Genomic DNA, 17,035 nt, shown 5'->3' with positions numbered 1-17,035 from the left:
CCACCCCGCACAGTCAGACCAGCCAAAAGCAGGGATGCAGGAGTCTGTTCAGGGCAGCCTCTCAGCCCCAGAAGCACAGGGCGGGACAAGGGAGAGACCTGAGGGCAGAGGGCTCCCAGAGAGCCAGGATCTGCCTGTCCCTGGTATAGGTAGCCTCTGTCTCCCGTGTGCTCCGGGGCAGCACCCCTCCAGCGGCCAGAACGTGCACACAAACCCTGGCTCTGATTTGGGAGGTCTAGGTGGGGCCTGGGCCTCTGCATTTCTAACTGACTCCCAGGTGCTGCCGATACTGTTGGTCTATGGGTCACGCTTTCCATGGCAAGGTGCTAGCATGGGAGCACCGCAAGGACGTGCTAACGACTTCACGAAGACCATGGGCCCAGCTCTCCCTCCTTCTACGAGCCTCTGAGGCAGGAACAGCAGAGAAAACCAAGAGCCAGCAAGCTCAAGAGACTTACCCAGGGTGCCCAGCTGGTAGATGTGATGCAGGCAGCCCCTCTGCCCATTTATTTCAGGGGCTCGCCCAGAGGCAGTTGTGATGTGATCCTTTATCCAGCATGCTCTACAGGCCCAGATTTTGCATTCACTGTCTCAAATCCTCACAACCTGAAAAAGGAAGATTGCTCCATTTTACGTAGGAGGAAACCGAGGCTCAGAAAGGTTAAGGAGTTCACCAAGATCAGAAATGAGTGAGGGCAGAGCCCCATGTGAGCCCATCTCCAGCTCTAACACTTCTGCTCCAGGCATCACACCTCCCCACCTCCCGAACCCTCCTGCTCACACAGTCACTCAGCAAATAACTGGTTTAGCAGAGTGCTCAGAGACCCTGGTTAAGGACAAGGGGTCTGCGCTCCATTGGCCTGGATTCGTATCCACAGTTCTCCCCACCCCTGCACAGCAGCTGTGCCACCTGCAGAATCCCACTCAACCTCCCGGGACTCAGTTTCCTCAACTGTCAAGTGGGGACAATGGCGTTCCCCACGCTGTCCACCTGCTGGGAGACAGCAGCCGTCATCCCAGGCAGTGCCTGGCCCGTGGCCAACTCTGGATTAACACCCACCCTTGCTGCAAGCCTGCAACAATCCCAGCGCTTAGATTCTAGGCAGGGGAGATAGTCAACTGGCAAACCGAATAACAGGAGTTTGTTAAATGTCCAAGTGTCCAGTGTTAGGGCTCTAAGAAGGTGGGGTGCTGGGGTCGTCAGGGAGGGCAGTGCTGTTGTCCAAGTCTCAGTCCAGGCCGGGCCTGTGGCCTCATCTGCTCGTGCCGCAGGGCTGGGCACTCCGGAGTCCTCCTGCTCTGTGGACAAGCAACAGCTCCGGTTGGGAATGGGCTCCATCCCCGTCACCAGCAAGCCCAGCCGCAGCCCGGAGGGACACCTGCGTGCCCAGACCCTCTCCGGGCGAGGGTCAGCATGGAATGTCAGGGCCCTGGCACAGCTCCTGCTGGACACCTCCTGTTCAGAGGCAGCAACGGCAAGGCCACTGGGAAATGCGGCCTCCGAGTCTCGTTGGTCCAAACCACGCAGAGATGTGGGGCAAGAGCATTTCTGAGAGGCAGGCAGGGATCTGAGTTTCTGGCACGTGTCTGCACAAAGAACCCCAGGCTTCTTGCTCCTGACATGCCGCTTAAACACGTTAGCGGAACGCCGGATGGAGTCCCCATGATTCCCCATCTCCTTCTGAGAGAATTCCCCGGGACGGACGAGGACGTAAACACATTGTGTCCCGTGGGCTTTGCTCCCCCACTGACGGCTCTCTCCACTGAAGGTTGAACTCTGGATGCTAAGTGGGTCTTCTGGTTTGTTTGGGTATATTTTTCTCTTTTCTTTTACCTTTTAACTAAAACACAACACAAAATAAGAGCTCTGATTGCATTCAGCTGTTAGGAGGGAAGTAACTATGCCTCCCCACCTCTGCTGGCAGAGATCAAACGTGACTTTCTCAAAAAACAAAAAGTGGAAAGTTTACAAATTCGGGACTCAGACCCTGCAACAGCGCGCCATCACTCCGAGCTGCCTGACGCGCTTGCTGGCAACACAGGCCTTGGTGTTTCTGGAAGCCCACGTGAAAGATAGCACCCTGTCCACTTTCTAGCCTTCCGCCAAAATAAAACAGTAAAGAATAAAGTATTAAAAAGTATTTTAAAAATAAAAAATAAAATAAAAATAATAGCCCAGAAGAGCAGCAGCAATAATCTTTGTATCAACTGAGGTCCTATCAGCCTGGCTGGCAAATTGAAACATAAAAATATTTTAAGCTGAAATTGTTCAAATTGTCTGGTTGAATTCATTTTCTAAAAAAAAAAAAAAAAAAAAATCTCGCCCCAAACAAGTTTATTCATATACATGAAGTCTGAAAGTGATTTTCCTTGCTGGGTTGAAACCTGAAATATTTTCAGCTAAATGAGAAAACGTTCACTGTTGAACGGCTTAGTAGAGCTGTCACAAATGTGATTTCTGGAAATAAACAAGATCGTAAGGAGGTTGGCCAGAGCAGAAATGTAAGTCAACATTAGTAGCTGGTGTCATTAAATTATCCCTTAAGCCAAGGTGCCAAGTGACACAAAATTTTTCGTGTTAATTCTAATACGATCACCTCCCTGGGTCTGCACAAATCTGAACGGCTCTCTCTCCAGAATCACTAATTTTATTTTCTTCAGTGTCCACATATCAAATAGCTCTCTCTGTTCTGCTAGCACACCCAAGTATTTGGGGTATACAAGTTCCTATTTTCTCCGTATCAATTTACAAAGGTTCACTTGATACAAATGTGGCTCAATAAACAATGTTTATTTTTTATGGGTTAGTATCTTGCTCAAGAAAATTAGAACTAAGTTTCAGGAAGATTTATTTTCATTTTAACTATTATTCACTGGTCAGTGCCACTCAATACTTAAATGACTTTCTCCCCAAAGGGCAAAATCTTTAAAGCAGAACGGAATTTATTTAAACAGCTGGGTTTCTTGCACGACCATCGTATTAATACAGAGACTTACGAGCGGTGGTGACTTGCACAGTTTGAAAATACGTACATGTTAAAAAGCCAGCACGCCATTCGATTAAATTTTTAAAGAACGGGACGTGATTAATCACTGCCAGACATGATGAAGGTATTATACTGTGCTACATGGATGTGTTTCTAGGTCCTTACATGGCGTTTCACATTGGGAGTCAAGTGAATTCCCTCACTATCTTTTTATTTTCCAAACACAAATGATACCATCATTTTTAGGGACAAAAGATAAGACTTCTTGCTGTTTCAAGTAGCGTCAATGTGCGTGCTGTTTCTTTTCAAATTAAACAATGTGGCAAATTATTACATAAAACAAATTAAGGAATCATGTTGTCTGTCCCATGAAGAACCAAAACATTGAAATCATCCACAATTGTCTTCAATTTAATTTTAACATGACATAGGTTGAAAAATGTGCTCATCGGGTTTGGGGATTCTCTCTAGTAAGAGATGGGGACAGAAGAATGTCTGTTTGTTCTTGAAATAAAGTGGGACCTTTCCTCAGTGGCAGAGCAGGAGACGGTGCCCTTGAGAACACTCGTGGAAGAGGAAGGTTGGGAAGCTCTAAGAGTGTGGGAGCAGCCGTTCAGCAGGTGCTGACAGAATGAAACACAGGGTCCAGGTGGATATTCCCACATGCATCCCTCACATCCAACGGAAAAGCCTTTTTTGAGAAGGTGAGACTCGGATGTATCGCTCACTGTACACGCGTGACTTCCCGGGTCCGTGTGGATGCACGTGAGCTTCCTCACCACGCTCTCGCATGTACGCTCCTCATGGTTACTATAGGAGTATCGTAAGGGTGTCGGTGTTTCCCTCCTAAACATGAACAGGTAACAATTACATCTTGAAATAGCTGCTGAGCTTCTTTCATTTCTATCTTGAACGTTTCCGGGAAATACTTCTTTGAACGCTCGCTGGGCGCCTTCTCAGACCATCTCAGGAGGGCGATGCTTTTGCTAATTAACATTTGGCTTAAATACTTCACTCTTTCACAGCTTGGCATGTTTCAAGGGAGGCCTCAAAAACTTTTTACTTCTTACGTTTATCGCTGACTGGATGCGCTCCGGGAGAGGTGAAGAGGAACCTGACCGGAGACCTGACCGGATTTCGGATTTCGGGCAGAATCTCAGCGTCTTCCCCACCCCCACCTCCAGGGGCCACTCCAGAAGTAACATCGCCATCTGCCGGGCAGTAGGGGGGCCTGCATAAGAAGGCCAAGCTTTCTGCTCCAGCAATCCAATTAGAATACTTGCAAAATATGTTGAATAAATCGCCATAGCTTTCCGGCCAGGACAACGAGGACGGGACCCTCTAGGCAGACATGCAGGAAAGTGGCCACAGTCTTTTGGCATACCTCTGGCGTGCAGCAATTTCAAAAATGCTCTGGCCCACCGCCGTACCCTGTGACCCCCGAAATTGAGGAGGTGAAAAAAAGTGAGGGCATTGCTATCTTTAATTTCTAAGACTTTTAGATTCGTTATGAATTTCCAGGGTGAAGGTTTATTTTCCCAGCGGTCAGCACCCACCTTTTCCTCCCCACACTTCCCCAGGCTGGGGGCAAAGGGGAGACAGACGCACACACTCACACCCCCCCTGGGGTTCTTTAACGTGACAAGGCTTCACCAACACAAGAGTACAAAACTGGGATAACCCAAATATTATTCTGAATCCTTTTTCTCAGGCACTTAAGCAAAACAGCTACCATTTTTGAAGTTTATCTAACTTTTCCTTATAAATACAATCACGTTCCGATCATACATCTGTCCGATGTCGGTTTCTGGATTTTCTTACGCAAATAACCAGCTTGCTTTCCTCCTTCTCCCTGCTCCTAACAGATCACTGGATTTGCCTTGAAATTTGAGCATTAATTGCTTTCTCTTGGTAATTAAAGGCAGGATATTCCTTTCACGAGAGAACTGCGTTGTTTTACAATTGCCTACACTCATTAGCATAGTTTCATGGAAAGAAGTCAATTGTGGCCTAGAATGTTAATATTTTTTTTTACAATCCTCCCAACATTTGACAAAGATGTTCAGAAGATTTTTAAAAAATAAACAACTATGTTAAATGAAAAATACCATTACATTTGTTAGGTATCACAATGCACCCATTTTTAAAGAGAAACATTTTTACTGAACCTTATTTTTCTTTATTACACATCATAAAAATTTTTTAAGTGTCCTAGGAGCCTAAAGTCAGGCTTGCTATTGCATTACACTCAGGAATTACTTCATTTCATACATATATTCATTTCACGTATATGTATGCGGGTATAACCAAAGTATTTACATTTTGTAACTTAATTTCTCACTCAGTAGAGTTCGAAAGATCTGGACATTATAAAGGCAAACTCATTTTCTGCTGGAATGGAATGAGAAAATGAAAATTTTAAAATTCATTTTATTAGGTAAATTCAGGAGGGACTCACTGTTCGCCCTGAAATAAACCAGCCTGCTTCTGTTGACTTTCGCCATCTTTCGGAGCCTTAAAATGAAAACTGGAGTCAGTGCAGTTGGTGAGCTCACTCCCCCTCCCCTTCCCATCCCAGGTTTGTACAGACATCTAGAGGCTCCTTTCCTAAAAGCCTGCGGTGGTGCTGCAGGCTGACGGAGGGGTTCACGGAGGAGCCCCACCAAAGGTGAAGTGGTAGAGAAAGCCACAGGAGGCAGGACAGACAGACGGACAGGGTCAGAGCATCGCTGGAGGAAGACCAGGGAGTACTCACAATTTCCAGTGCCTGCTGCCGTCCGTCTCCCCGTCCCGGTTCCAAAAGAAATGTGGCTCTTTTGTGCAGAACCAGAAATGAACATCCAGGAAGTTGGCAAAATCACTAGCTAAACAATCAATAGGGGAAACACAACAAAATAAATTGCCAAATTTGGGGGATTTTTCCTCCAATAAAGGAATAGAAAAAGAGTAAACGGGAGGGTGGCGGGAAAGGGCCTATTTTATTTTCCTCTGTGAGACCGAGCCGGGCCCCAGATGGGCCTAAGTGTGGACCTGGGTACTTGCTGTCCTGCACCCACATAAGGGAGACGACCACCGGCCGACTCGGTGCTCGGACTCACTGCAGACCCCGAGACTCTGTGCGAGTTGTCCGAGTTCCTGCGGCAGATCTGAAATGAGTTTTCCTATGAAAATACACTTAAAACTCAGCGACCCCCACCCCTCATGAATGCCTTCAGTGACAGGAAATGTTAACCATTTTAAGCGCTTTTTATTTGCATTTGCTCCGAGGCTGAAGGAGTGAGGGAGAAATGTGCTCTTCATGGTCGGTGGCGACGGGGATGGAGGGGTGAGCCGGGACGTGTGTTTCTGGGCACGGGGAGAGCACCCTGGGTCCTGAGTTGGCCCCAGACAGCAGTGACTTCGCCTTGAATTCCCACAGAAGGGGGAGAGGGTTTGCATGTTGCAGTGAGTCGTGTTCCAAATTCCCCTGTGTTGTTGATGAATGAGAAGGCAGTACCCTTCCACCCTCCAGCCGGGGACGGTAAAGCAAAGGGCCTGTCTTGCAATGTTTGTGGTGCCGAGATGTGTTTGTGTGAGTGTTTTCTCCCCGGGATCAAAAAAAGATTTTTTTTCCCCCAAATCAACTAAACACTGCAGCTCAGAAACACAAGGAATGTGTACAACATTGTCCTTCAGAAATCCATCTTGAATTTTTTTTAAAGTCCTCTCTTTGATCAAAAGCCGACAGAGAATTACATTTTTCTCCATTCTGTTGCATTTAACATGGACTCACACAGGGTGAGTTTAAACAAGCAGATGGCCTAAGCATGAATGCTCCTTTCAGTCTGAGCAGTCGAGGTGGGCTGGTCCGAGGGGGCGGGGGAACTGCAGTGGGGATTAGTTACAGAGAAGGGGCAAAAGCTGCCTGTTTCGGGGGCAGTTAAGACAAGAAGAAACCCGTGATGAGAACCATGGACACTACCTCCGTGCGCTGGGCCGTGGTCCTCTCGCAAGTGCACAGGGTAACGGCAAATCCTTCTGCAGGAAGGCAAACAGTCTGCTTCATTCAAGGGTGGCAAGTAGGGAAGACAAAACAAAACACAACAAAAACCCTTCAAAGTGTATTTCAGGAGATCATCGAGTGCCCAGCGAGTGCATGGTAACCGCCCCCAGTTGGGAAATCCTGCACCAGAGCCCAGCTCTAGGAGCCTGGAGATGAAACGGGAAACTGAGAAAGGCCAGTCCTGGGTTGAGGGGCTTCAAGGGGTGGGTGCAAGCCGGGCCCACTCCCTCCAAGCCCCAGCAGAACAGCTGCTGTGGCCCCCATTATGGACTCTGAGCTACCAAGCCATGGCCGACAGGGACCAGGAGGATGCACACAGCTGGGGCACACATTCCAGGGCACGTGGACACTCTGATGTCACTGCTGACAGCCATGCCATCGTGTCTTCCCTGTGTCGAAGAGCGGAGGTGCTGGCTGATGTCTGTCTCTGTGTATGCTCCCCCTGACCTCAGAGACCCTCAGACGGCTCCCCACCCCCAACAAGTGCACAGAGCCCACAGAAAGGGACAGACTGCCTCACTACTGCCCACATACCGGGTGTTATAAGAAGTCCCCAAATCCCAGCCACTTGTTTGGATGAGGTCTGTGAACTGGCATCAGGGCCAGGTGGGTGGTAAGAAGGTCCAAGACAGCTTTTCCACTTTCCCTTGTACTGCAGGCATGGTGAGCATAACCTCCCCTCCGTGCTCCTTCTCCTCTGGGCTCAAGGTGGGCGGCTGGAAAGAAGGGAAGAAAGTTACAGGTCGTAGGGAGTAATTTATTGGCGATCGTGCATGCCCTCAAGAGAGCAGTTAATAAAAGGCCATGCGTTTACTGGAAGCTCGAACCAGACAAGAGGAGCTGGGACACTAACTGCAGACACTGACAAGGCTGGGCTGCTGTGAGCACGTTCCGGGGGCCTCTGGCCCGAGGACCCCACAGCCCAGGGGCCGTCCCACCCTGGCGCCTCTCACGGATGTGTCTCCATTCCCCAGGCTGCTGAGCTGACCTGTGGTGTCCCCGAGCTCGTGTGCTCCGATTCCAGCTCTCCCACCGTGTCGGGACTGACCGGCCCCACGCCCAGAGCTGGCAGTGTCCTGACAAGCTGGCGAAGGCAAGAGAGCCTGCAGGGGTAGGAAGACGAAGAATGTTCTAGAAGGGGACAGAGTCCAGACCCTGGGCCAGGACACAAACAGCACCCACTTCCTCTTCTACTGGTCTTTGTCTGAAACACAGACAATAAACCAGGGGCGGGAGGTGTGGAGACCGCACGCGCACACGCACACAAACACCTCCTATTTGTCACTCGTTTCCTTAAATCCCAGACTATTTCTTCTTACTAAAGTCTTTTTTTTTTTTTTACACAATTTTATCCCTACTCTCACAGAGCTTCCCTCCTTAGTACAAACGAAGGTATTTCCCACAGCCCTGGTGCTGGAATGTTCTAAAATGCTAACATCGACACATTTCTACTTCATTTTATTACAGAAACGTTATTTTATGGTCCAGAGTGTGTGGTGTGTGTGAAGAGTAGGCAAAGGAGGGGTTCCCCTATGGAGGGGAGCTGCCCGCGGTGCCGCTGCCTCATATAAATCCCGAAAAGTGACAGTCAAGCTGGCAGGAGAATTTGGGAAACCAACAGACAAAATATACAGTGCAGCCCGTGGGCCTCACCTTTACAAGGCAGAGAGAGCTTCTGGAATGGACGGGCTGGGACCTCCGGGGCCGCTCATTAGGCAGTTGATGAATTGGACAGGGGGCCCACTGCCCTCCTGGGGCAGTGAAATGCTCGAAAACCAAGTTTTATTAACCTAATAAAATGAAAAGAAAAAAAAGTCAGGGAAATTTCAGCTGCAAGAATAAATGCAGGAAGCACAGTAAGTTAACCTACTTTTAATATATTTGGAACGATTCTGGTGGACAACAGCCGCTCCCACAAAGACCCCACGATCCCGATGCTGGATTTCAGCGGACTGGCCAGCAGCAAGCCACAGCGGTCTAGACTCCTAGCGATGCCCTGTTCTCACGTTCTTAGGAATGAATTATAAATCAGTACTTTTTCATCTTATCTGACGCCACAGCCAGGGAGTTTCAAGAAGGAAAAATGTCAAAGGGATGTCTTTGGGGCAACCGTGGGTTCTGCAGAATGACGTGGGTGCTGCCCGATCCTAGCCAGGACAGGAATGTCATCAGCACCCAGGAATCTGAGCGCACCCACCTTGCAGAGCAGAAATAAGAGAATTAGAGCAAATAAGTCCAGCATATGCAGACATGACAAGGTGTCCATTATTCACAAATACCTTCAGGGACCCTCGACTTTGAAACTGGGGGCTGGGAGGGTCTAGTTTAGGAAGAGGCCAGCACCAGGTGAGGCTCCCTACCTCTCCCGGAAGACGCATGCACAGCAGCGAGTGGCCAAGTCAATCAGCCACTTGCTGTGCGGACCTGAGAACGTGCCTTGTCCAGCCGGGGCACCTGGCCTGGCCCCCTGCTCACTTTGCTTGAAACTCCAGAAGGCAAGAGAGCTTTATTGTCTCTGGATCCCGGAGGTAAAGGCTGCTAGCGGTTCTGGCTCACGCGGTGCCCGCACACGGGAGGGAGGACACGTGTCAGTCCCAGACATGTCAGCAAGAACATGCCACGGAGGGAAAGCTGCCTCCTGCCGGATCCCCGATTAGATGCACACCAGCTCAGAGCTGGCCTCATGGCACCGTCACCCGTGAGGCAACGTGTGCTCAGAATCACCCCCAAATCACCCCTCTAAATCCAGGAGGGAGGGGTGGCCCTGTTCAGCGGGCGACGCACACTCCCCCACGGCCATGCCTTTCTGCTTCAACATAAAATACGTGTATGCGCTAACAGGACATACACACACCCACACTACCCCACTCCTCCCGGAGCCACATTCCAGCCCTGGTGGCTCTCCTGTTCCTTGGGAACTTATGCAGCTCTGGAAGTGAGGATAGCTCTGTTTCTTTAAAAGTTGCTTTCACATTTCCTCCCTACAGGGGATTCTGGGGGCAGTGAGACGGTCCTGTGTGGTCTTGTGATGGGGCATATGTGACATCGCACAATCGACAAGACCCGCAGAACGTCCACCACCAACAGTGACCCTCACGGAAACTATGGGCTTTACCCGACGACGATGTGTCCGCGTTGTACCAAGGGTGCTGCGATGAGGCACAACGTCCCTGACCTGGAAAACTGAGGCAGGGGCGGGACAGAGATGGGGACTGGGCTTGCCACTGGATTTTTCTGTAGACCGAAAACCTGCAGTCTACTAAGAAAAGAACCTCACTGCCAAAGTGACACAAGGAATTTCCCTTCGCCTGCGCTCTTCCCCTTTGGTATTTCCTGGGACGGGATTTTCAGAAAGTGGCAAAGTTCAGAACAAAACAAAACAAGCCCACCAAGGCACAGCTATTTCAGCCGTCTGCTCAGGGTCCTTCTGGGCAGGGTCCGGCCTCTAGGACGTTCTCCCGGGCAGGTTTCAGCAGACCGGGGAGCAGCCAGGCTAACTTCAATGATGTTCCATTTATCTTTTATTTTTATACTAATGTCCATTGAGCTGAGTGTAGTGACAGGATCACTATAAATAAACCGAAATCCTGCTTCCCGTTTGCAGTTGGTTAGACCCAATTTACAGCTGAATGTCAGCCTGCCAACCGGGATTACCAGAAGGACTCTGCCCCTGCCTGCAGAGTCTGCAAACCTGGCACAGCTCATGGAGGAGGAAACCACCTTGGGGTGTAGACTCCAAGGGGACAGCTGGCCTGGGGAGCCTGCTGCCTCAATCAGGCAACAGCCTCCCTGACAGCTGTTGGCAAAAAGACAGGCCCTGTCCCTGGGGAGACAGACAGACAGACAGAGACAGGGAAGGAAAGAGAGAAAAACGGAGAGGGGCTGGCTGTCCACCCGGTGTGCTCACGGGAGTTGCTATTTGCCGCCTTGGCCACGGGGAACATGGACGCAGCTACCCCCTCACACGCACACCCCACACAATCTGGCCCTTGTGGCCACAGGGATGCCACCAGGTGGCGATGGGACAAACTCAGTTTCGGGTTTGGCTCCCATGCAGGAGCTTTTTATGGGGTGGTCCCAGGATCTCAAATACCTATGCACAGAGGGAGATGCCACGAATCTGTCCCTGCCACCAGTTTCGGGTCTGCGTGGTCCCACTGCACGACCTGAACTCCAGCATGGGGAACGCATCCCATACCTGACGCCCCCACGGAAGGGGGCTCAGAGGACACAGCAATGTGAGTCAGTGCCTGTCTCCCGCCCCTGCTAGCATGGACAGGGGCAGCTGGTTCCCAAACATCTGGCCCTGTCCCCACCATTAAAACTATACCTACTCCACAGGGCTGGGAGGGCAGAGGGGTAGAGGATATCTAGCAGAAAAGACATGCTCCCCCAGAAAGAGCCTCATGAATATTTGATCTTCAGACAGGACAGGTAGGACAAAGCAATGCCCAGGCACCCGCTCCCTCCCTCCCCACCCTTCCTCAGACTGATTTTCTAGACTGAGCCACAGATGTCATTATGGTACTTCTTTACTGACGGTTAGCACTGAAAAAGGAAACTTCAGCTAGTACCGACCATAAACAAGTAGTCATCGTCAGAGCCCATGTTTATGGGGTTTCCCCAGGCCCTGGCCCCTTTCTCGGATCAGAAGGCCGAGTGCACTGCTAGGAAGTGGCTGACCTGGGGTCTAAAGCCCACAGCCCGGCCTGTCTCCACCTGCCTCCTGTCAACCAGCTTCATCAGGGCTGCCTCCTGCTAAGGAACCCCAGAGCCGAGGCAACACGCTTCATTGCACTCATGTCTTCACTGGAACTGGTTTAGGAACAGTGCTGGACCCAGAGGTGGTGGATAAATGTAGGCTCAGCAGGCCCCGAGCCCCGTTAGGCTGCTCTCCTGCTTGGGCGCTGGGAGCAGGGATGCACCAGCCCAGAGGACAGACTCTCCCGGAGCTGCCCTCTCGCACGGAGCCTCACGGAGAGAACGAACAGGAAGTGCTCCGTACGTCGGTGAGACGTCATGCAAGCAGGCGGGGTCAGCTCACAGACCTCGGAGTCAAAACACTTGTGCTCCTCTGCTTCCTGGGGGCGCTGCTGCTTGATCTGGAAGAGCTCTAGCCTTTCTGTCTGCAAAACGGGATCATAACTAACACCTGGGCTCCGGGGCTTGTGTGACACCGGGCACAGAGGAGCCGCCTGGCCAAGGCCATATCCGCAGTGACAAGCACAGCTCCTGCCCCGGGCTCTCGAGATGCCTCCCCCAGCCTGCCCCCCAGGGACCCCAGAGGGCTTTCATCCTGAAAGCAAAGCACACGGTCTCTTCAACAGGAAAATGAGTATAAGAAAATGTGTGCAAAACTGTGTAAAATAGATGATGCTGACCCAAAGCCTGGAAAGAAATACACCAAAACGTCCAACCCTGCCTAGGTGACGCTGTTTTGGTGGTAATATTACCAAAAACTCTTTCTCCTTCTCCAGTGTTCAGTGTTCTTACTACTTCGGTAAGAAAGAAGGCAAAATTGCAAAGGACGAGGAACTATAAATCAGAGGTGAATAGATGTGTTTTGCTCCTGACCCAGACTCATCTCCCAAGTACTGGTGAGGATGAGGCCCTGCAGTCATGGCAGTGCAAATACTCGGTCCCAGTAAGCCTCGCTGGAGTCAGAGTCTGGCCCCTATGGAAGGGCCCCTCTGGAAGGGCCCCTCCTGTCCCTGCAGTCCTTCCTCTGCCGCGCCCAGGATGGGGGCTTCCAGGTTTGCAGGGGGCCTGCGAGGCCTGCTGGGCCATGCTCCCGGGCTGACGCTAGCAGTCGCGGCTGTGGACCCTCCACCGCAGCCAGGATGCAGTCCACCCTGCCCCGCCGCTGAAACATCCGTGTTTTTCCACACCTTCTCTTTCGCCATTATCAACGGTGATGCAATTAGTACGCTCACACACACACACAAAGTAGCCTTGCTTTGCGGATCAGCGCGCAGGGAAGGATAGAATCCAAACCCTACACCAGTCCCCGATGCAAGCTGCAGCCAGAACCGGGTGGGCCTGGGGGTCTCTGTGGTTTCGCTTTGTCTTCCCTGTCTCGGGTTGTGAGGATGAAAAGCAGCGGTGCTGGCAGGCAGTGCAGCAGGCCCGGCCTCCTCCCTTCAGTCCCCCGCCCCACATCAGAACTAAAAATAGCTACGACCACAAACAAACAAAGAGCAAAACAAACAACATTCCAGCATTGAAATGGAATTCACAGATGGAAAACCCCAGGCCCCGAAATCCATGATGGGGCGTAGAGGGGGTCCTGTCCAATCTGCAGAGTGCACTGGCAGACCGCAGCAGCTGGAGGAGCCAGAACTGCGCCCCTCCACGACCGGCCCGGCCAGGACAGGGCTGGCCCTCGCAGGTGCAAGCAGACAGGAGGAGAGGCCAGGCCGCGGCCATCAGAACAGAGGTGCGGGACCGGCACAGAACCGAATTTTCTTCTTGCCCGGTGAACCCTGCCCCTCCCCACAATTATCAGCCAAATAATTGTGATCGACAAAGAACTTTTCCCTACCTGAACTTGGGTTATTCTCTTTTCTTTTTATAGGAGTATTTTTCTGCCTCTCCCCAAGCTTGGGACACTTTTGTTTGCTTCCCACTCCCCTTTTTGGCTGAGAATTTCCGCAAACTCTTCCCTGGCCATTCCAACCCACTCATAGGCTGAGTACTTCTTCTTTTCAAAACTCCTCAACACTTTGCCGACTGACTCCCCGACCAGCAGCACCTGTGCGCCTCCCCTATCCTACCGACAGGGCTGACCTCCAGGACCTCAGATGTTCCCTGATCCACCCCACAGCCCCTGCTGACAGACATTCCAGTGGTTTCCAGCTGGGCCCTGCGTATCCTGTACTAAATACCCTTCTCCAGTGTCTGAACACCCTGCTGCTTTCCATTTGTGGGAGTTAGAGCACTCCTGGTTGGTCTGCAGGGTCAAATTTTACGTGGGCTCCAAAGTTCCAAATCAATGGCTAGATATTTTTCCCTCACCAACTTGCAGCAATTTTCACAACCACAGCAAGGCACGAGTGGCCGCTTCCCCTCCCCCCAGCCCCCTACCATTAGCCCAAGGGGCTGCCCATTGTTTAAATTTTCATCCATCTGAACCAGCCCCCTATCTTTGTCACGTCAGAGTCTGAAGGGAGCACGTGTTGTGCCCGATGATTAGCTCTGGCTCCAGTTCCCTTCTCAGTTACGTGTGGAGGGTCCCAGTGGCCAAACAGGGCTCCTGGATAATGGAATTCCGTCAACCGGGCCCATGTGTATCTGTTCTCCCCACATCTCATTCCATGGAGGACTGAAGCAGCTGGAGCACTCTTCGGAGGACGCCTTTGATTCAGCCCTGTGGTCTGCCTCCGAATCCTCAAGCTGGTCCACGAGCTAACCCCGGGCACACCTGCCCACTTGTGGTTCACTAAGCAAGGCCCTTGTCACTGTCCTCCAGCTGCAGGCCACAGGAATACACACAGAGCACCACGCACTACACACTGGTCAGCAAAACCAGACCCATCTCTGGCCCTCCTAGAACTCTGTCCGCTGACAGAAGTAGATACCAGTAAACTCATCATACAGAAAAGAAGTTCCAGTCGCCACATGCATTAGGAAACTGGGCAGAGATGGGGCATCTCGAAGCCTGAAAGAGTCAAAGCTGACCTAGCCTGAGAGATCTAGACGGCTTTTGGGCCGAGGAAGCCCCACGGGATGTGCAAAGACACTGAAGGAGCACGTGGAAGGATGTGGTAACTATTTGAACCACGGGAGGGGAGCATGGCGAGCTCAGGGGGTAGGAGGGAGGGAGCATGGTGGATCTGAGGACCCAACAGAGGAAACCAAGGAAGTCAGGAAAAATACAGCTGCAGATGTGGCTGGAAAAGAACTCGGACAGAGAGCGTTAAGCCCCATAGTCACCATTTTGTGCACTGCCGTGTTGAAGCCCCAAGCCCAAGGCCACCAGAGACAAGGCCGCAGCAACCACGAGGTTTGCTAGCTCGCTCAGCGGGCACAGCACACCATGAGTAACCACGGGCTTGTCAGAGCGGAGTCAGGGAAGGGCACTGTGAGGCTGCACGTGGAGAGTTAGTAGCGGGACAGCCTGGGCAGGGACGGGTCAGAGTGTGTGTGGCTGGCTGGGAGAGCCAGAGGCGGCAAGGTGGGGGGATGACACAAATCGGATTTGCAAGCGGTGGAAGAAGGCCAGGTTATAAACATCTTCTTAACTGATGGGCACATACTCTGTTTCCATTTTGCTGTGAAACAAACCCTCCCAGACATTAGTCATTTAAATCAATGATAATCATTTTGTGCGTGAATCTGCCATTTGGGCCGCTTGTCTGTCTCCACTGCATCAGGTGTGGGGCCTGGAAGGTAGGGGCCTGGGGCTGCCGGTCAGGACCCCGACACTGTGACGGATTCCAGGGACACGTGTCCCAAGGAACAGAACCCAGTGAAAGTGCTGCCACCTCACCTCACCTATAGTGTGAAGACGCGAAGAGTCATTTCTGCCACAGTCTTTCCATGGAGCCTCTCACGAGGACCAGTCCGTGTTGAAAGGGAGAAAAACCAAAACCCCCCTTTTGTTTTGAAGCCACCACAGTAGAAAAGTGGGAAGGAAGGATGCGGAATACCGTGATTCGATTTGCCTTTTGACAAGATGCCTGAGTGGCCGTGTGCAGGCTGGGCAGGAGGGAGAGGGGGGCGCCTGTGGGGAGGCTGACGAGGCGGCTGGACCACAGCCCAAGGGTGCAGGTGAGGGTGCTCTGGCCTGGGGCTGGAACCTGAGAGTTTCCGGAGCCAACAGTGAAGAAGCCTAGGTTTCTGGTTGACTTTGCAATCGTCTGCCCTCACCCCCTCCTCCTGGCCCTTTGCACGCTCCGTCCTAGAATCCAAGTACCTGCTCAGTGTCGCCTCTAGAAGGCTTCCCTGATGCCTCGGCCTGATGCCCTAGCCCACCTACCAGCCTCTCCTCATCCAGCTCTCCTTGTTTATGGCATGTCTCCGTTCCTGAAATTACGTGCTACGTTTGTTTCTTTGCTTGCTTAATGCCTGTTGCCTCCACTGGACCATGAATCCCATCATGACAACAGGAACCTTGTTCATTGTTCATCATACCTCTAGTCTCTTACACAAAGTAAGTGTTCAATAAATGTTTCTCAAAGTCAGTGAATGGTGGCAGTGGTGATGGTGGGAGTGCTATCTTCTGAGACAGACAGTCCTCCGAGAAGACCCACTTAAGGGAAGAAATGGTGACCTTTTTGTGGACAGGTTGAGATGTGAGTTGCCTTTGAGATGCCCACAGGAGTTCAGAATATGGACCGAAGCTCAGAGGACAGATCCAGGATGGGTATAATGTTGTAGTCTTCTGGCTAAAGGAAACAACAAAAATGTGGGTACAAATGGGTTTCCTTAGGGAGAAAGTGTAAAGTATGAAATAAAGCAAGCCTAGAAATGACTTTTAAGGAATCCAAGCACCTCACGGTCAAATAAAGGAGAAATGAACATGCAAGGTGAACAGGGCGCATCCAGAAAGCAGGAGAACGCGTGCCGCAAGAGCCGAGAGGCAGTGTTCAGGAAGGGGGGGGTGGCCACATGGCAAAGGCCACCCATAGTCCAGAGGCAGGTGTGAAATTGTCTTTTGGGATATAGTGATGTTGAGGTCACTAGTGACTTTGGCAAAGCTGCCTGAGTGGGACAGCAGACGTGAAAGCCAGATTACAATCCGCTGAGGAGCTGAGAGAAACTTAGCAGGTGGAAACAGCAGGTATAGACAACATTCCTGAGAGACATAGTGTGAAAGGAGAGAAGAGGAATCAGATGGTAGTTGGAGGATGGTGCGTGGTTAATAACGTTTGTTTTTTCTTAATGTGAGAATTGGACATGCTTATACATTTAAAAAAAAAAGTTGTTACCTGGAATTTATAATATAGATCTTTATGTGACCACAGTCCACCTTCAAATAATGTTATGTGGACTCACAGGTAGTTTA

At 51.1% G+C, this 17,035-nt stretch overlaps 1 long non-coding RNA gene across 1 annotated transcript in view; it reads right to left on the bottom strand.

Annotated features, from left to right (window-relative positions):
- LOC130544072 (uncharacterized) overlaps positions 1 to 17,035 on the bottom strand; it is a 296,307-nt gene that overhangs the window by 139,327 nt on the left and 139,945 nt on the right. The window contains exons 4-9 of the long non-coding RNA XR_008960024.1: positions 8,683 to 8,819; positions 8,018 to 8,132; positions 7,564 to 7,745; positions 6,949 to 7,023; positions 5,743 to 5,851; positions 459 to 606 (exon numbers count right to left, since the gene is read on the bottom strand). This is a non-coding gene — a long non-coding RNA (uncharacterized LOC130544072). The remainder of the gene's footprint in view (positions 1 to 458; positions 607 to 5,742; positions 5,852 to 6,948; positions 7,024 to 7,563; positions 7,746 to 8,017; positions 8,133 to 8,682; positions 8,820 to 17,035) is intronic.

This window comes from Ursus arctos, unplaced genomic scaffold, assembly GCF_023065955.2.
Source record: "Ursus arctos isolate Adak ecotype North America unplaced genomic scaffold, UrsArc2.0 scaffold_19, whole genome shotgun sequence".
NCBI classification, from domain to species: domain Eukaryota; kingdom Metazoa; phylum Chordata; class Mammalia; order Carnivora; family Ursidae; genus Ursus; species Ursus arctos.
Note: the sequence above shows the minus strand (reverse complement) of the source record. Positions and strands in the feature narration are given on the sequence as shown.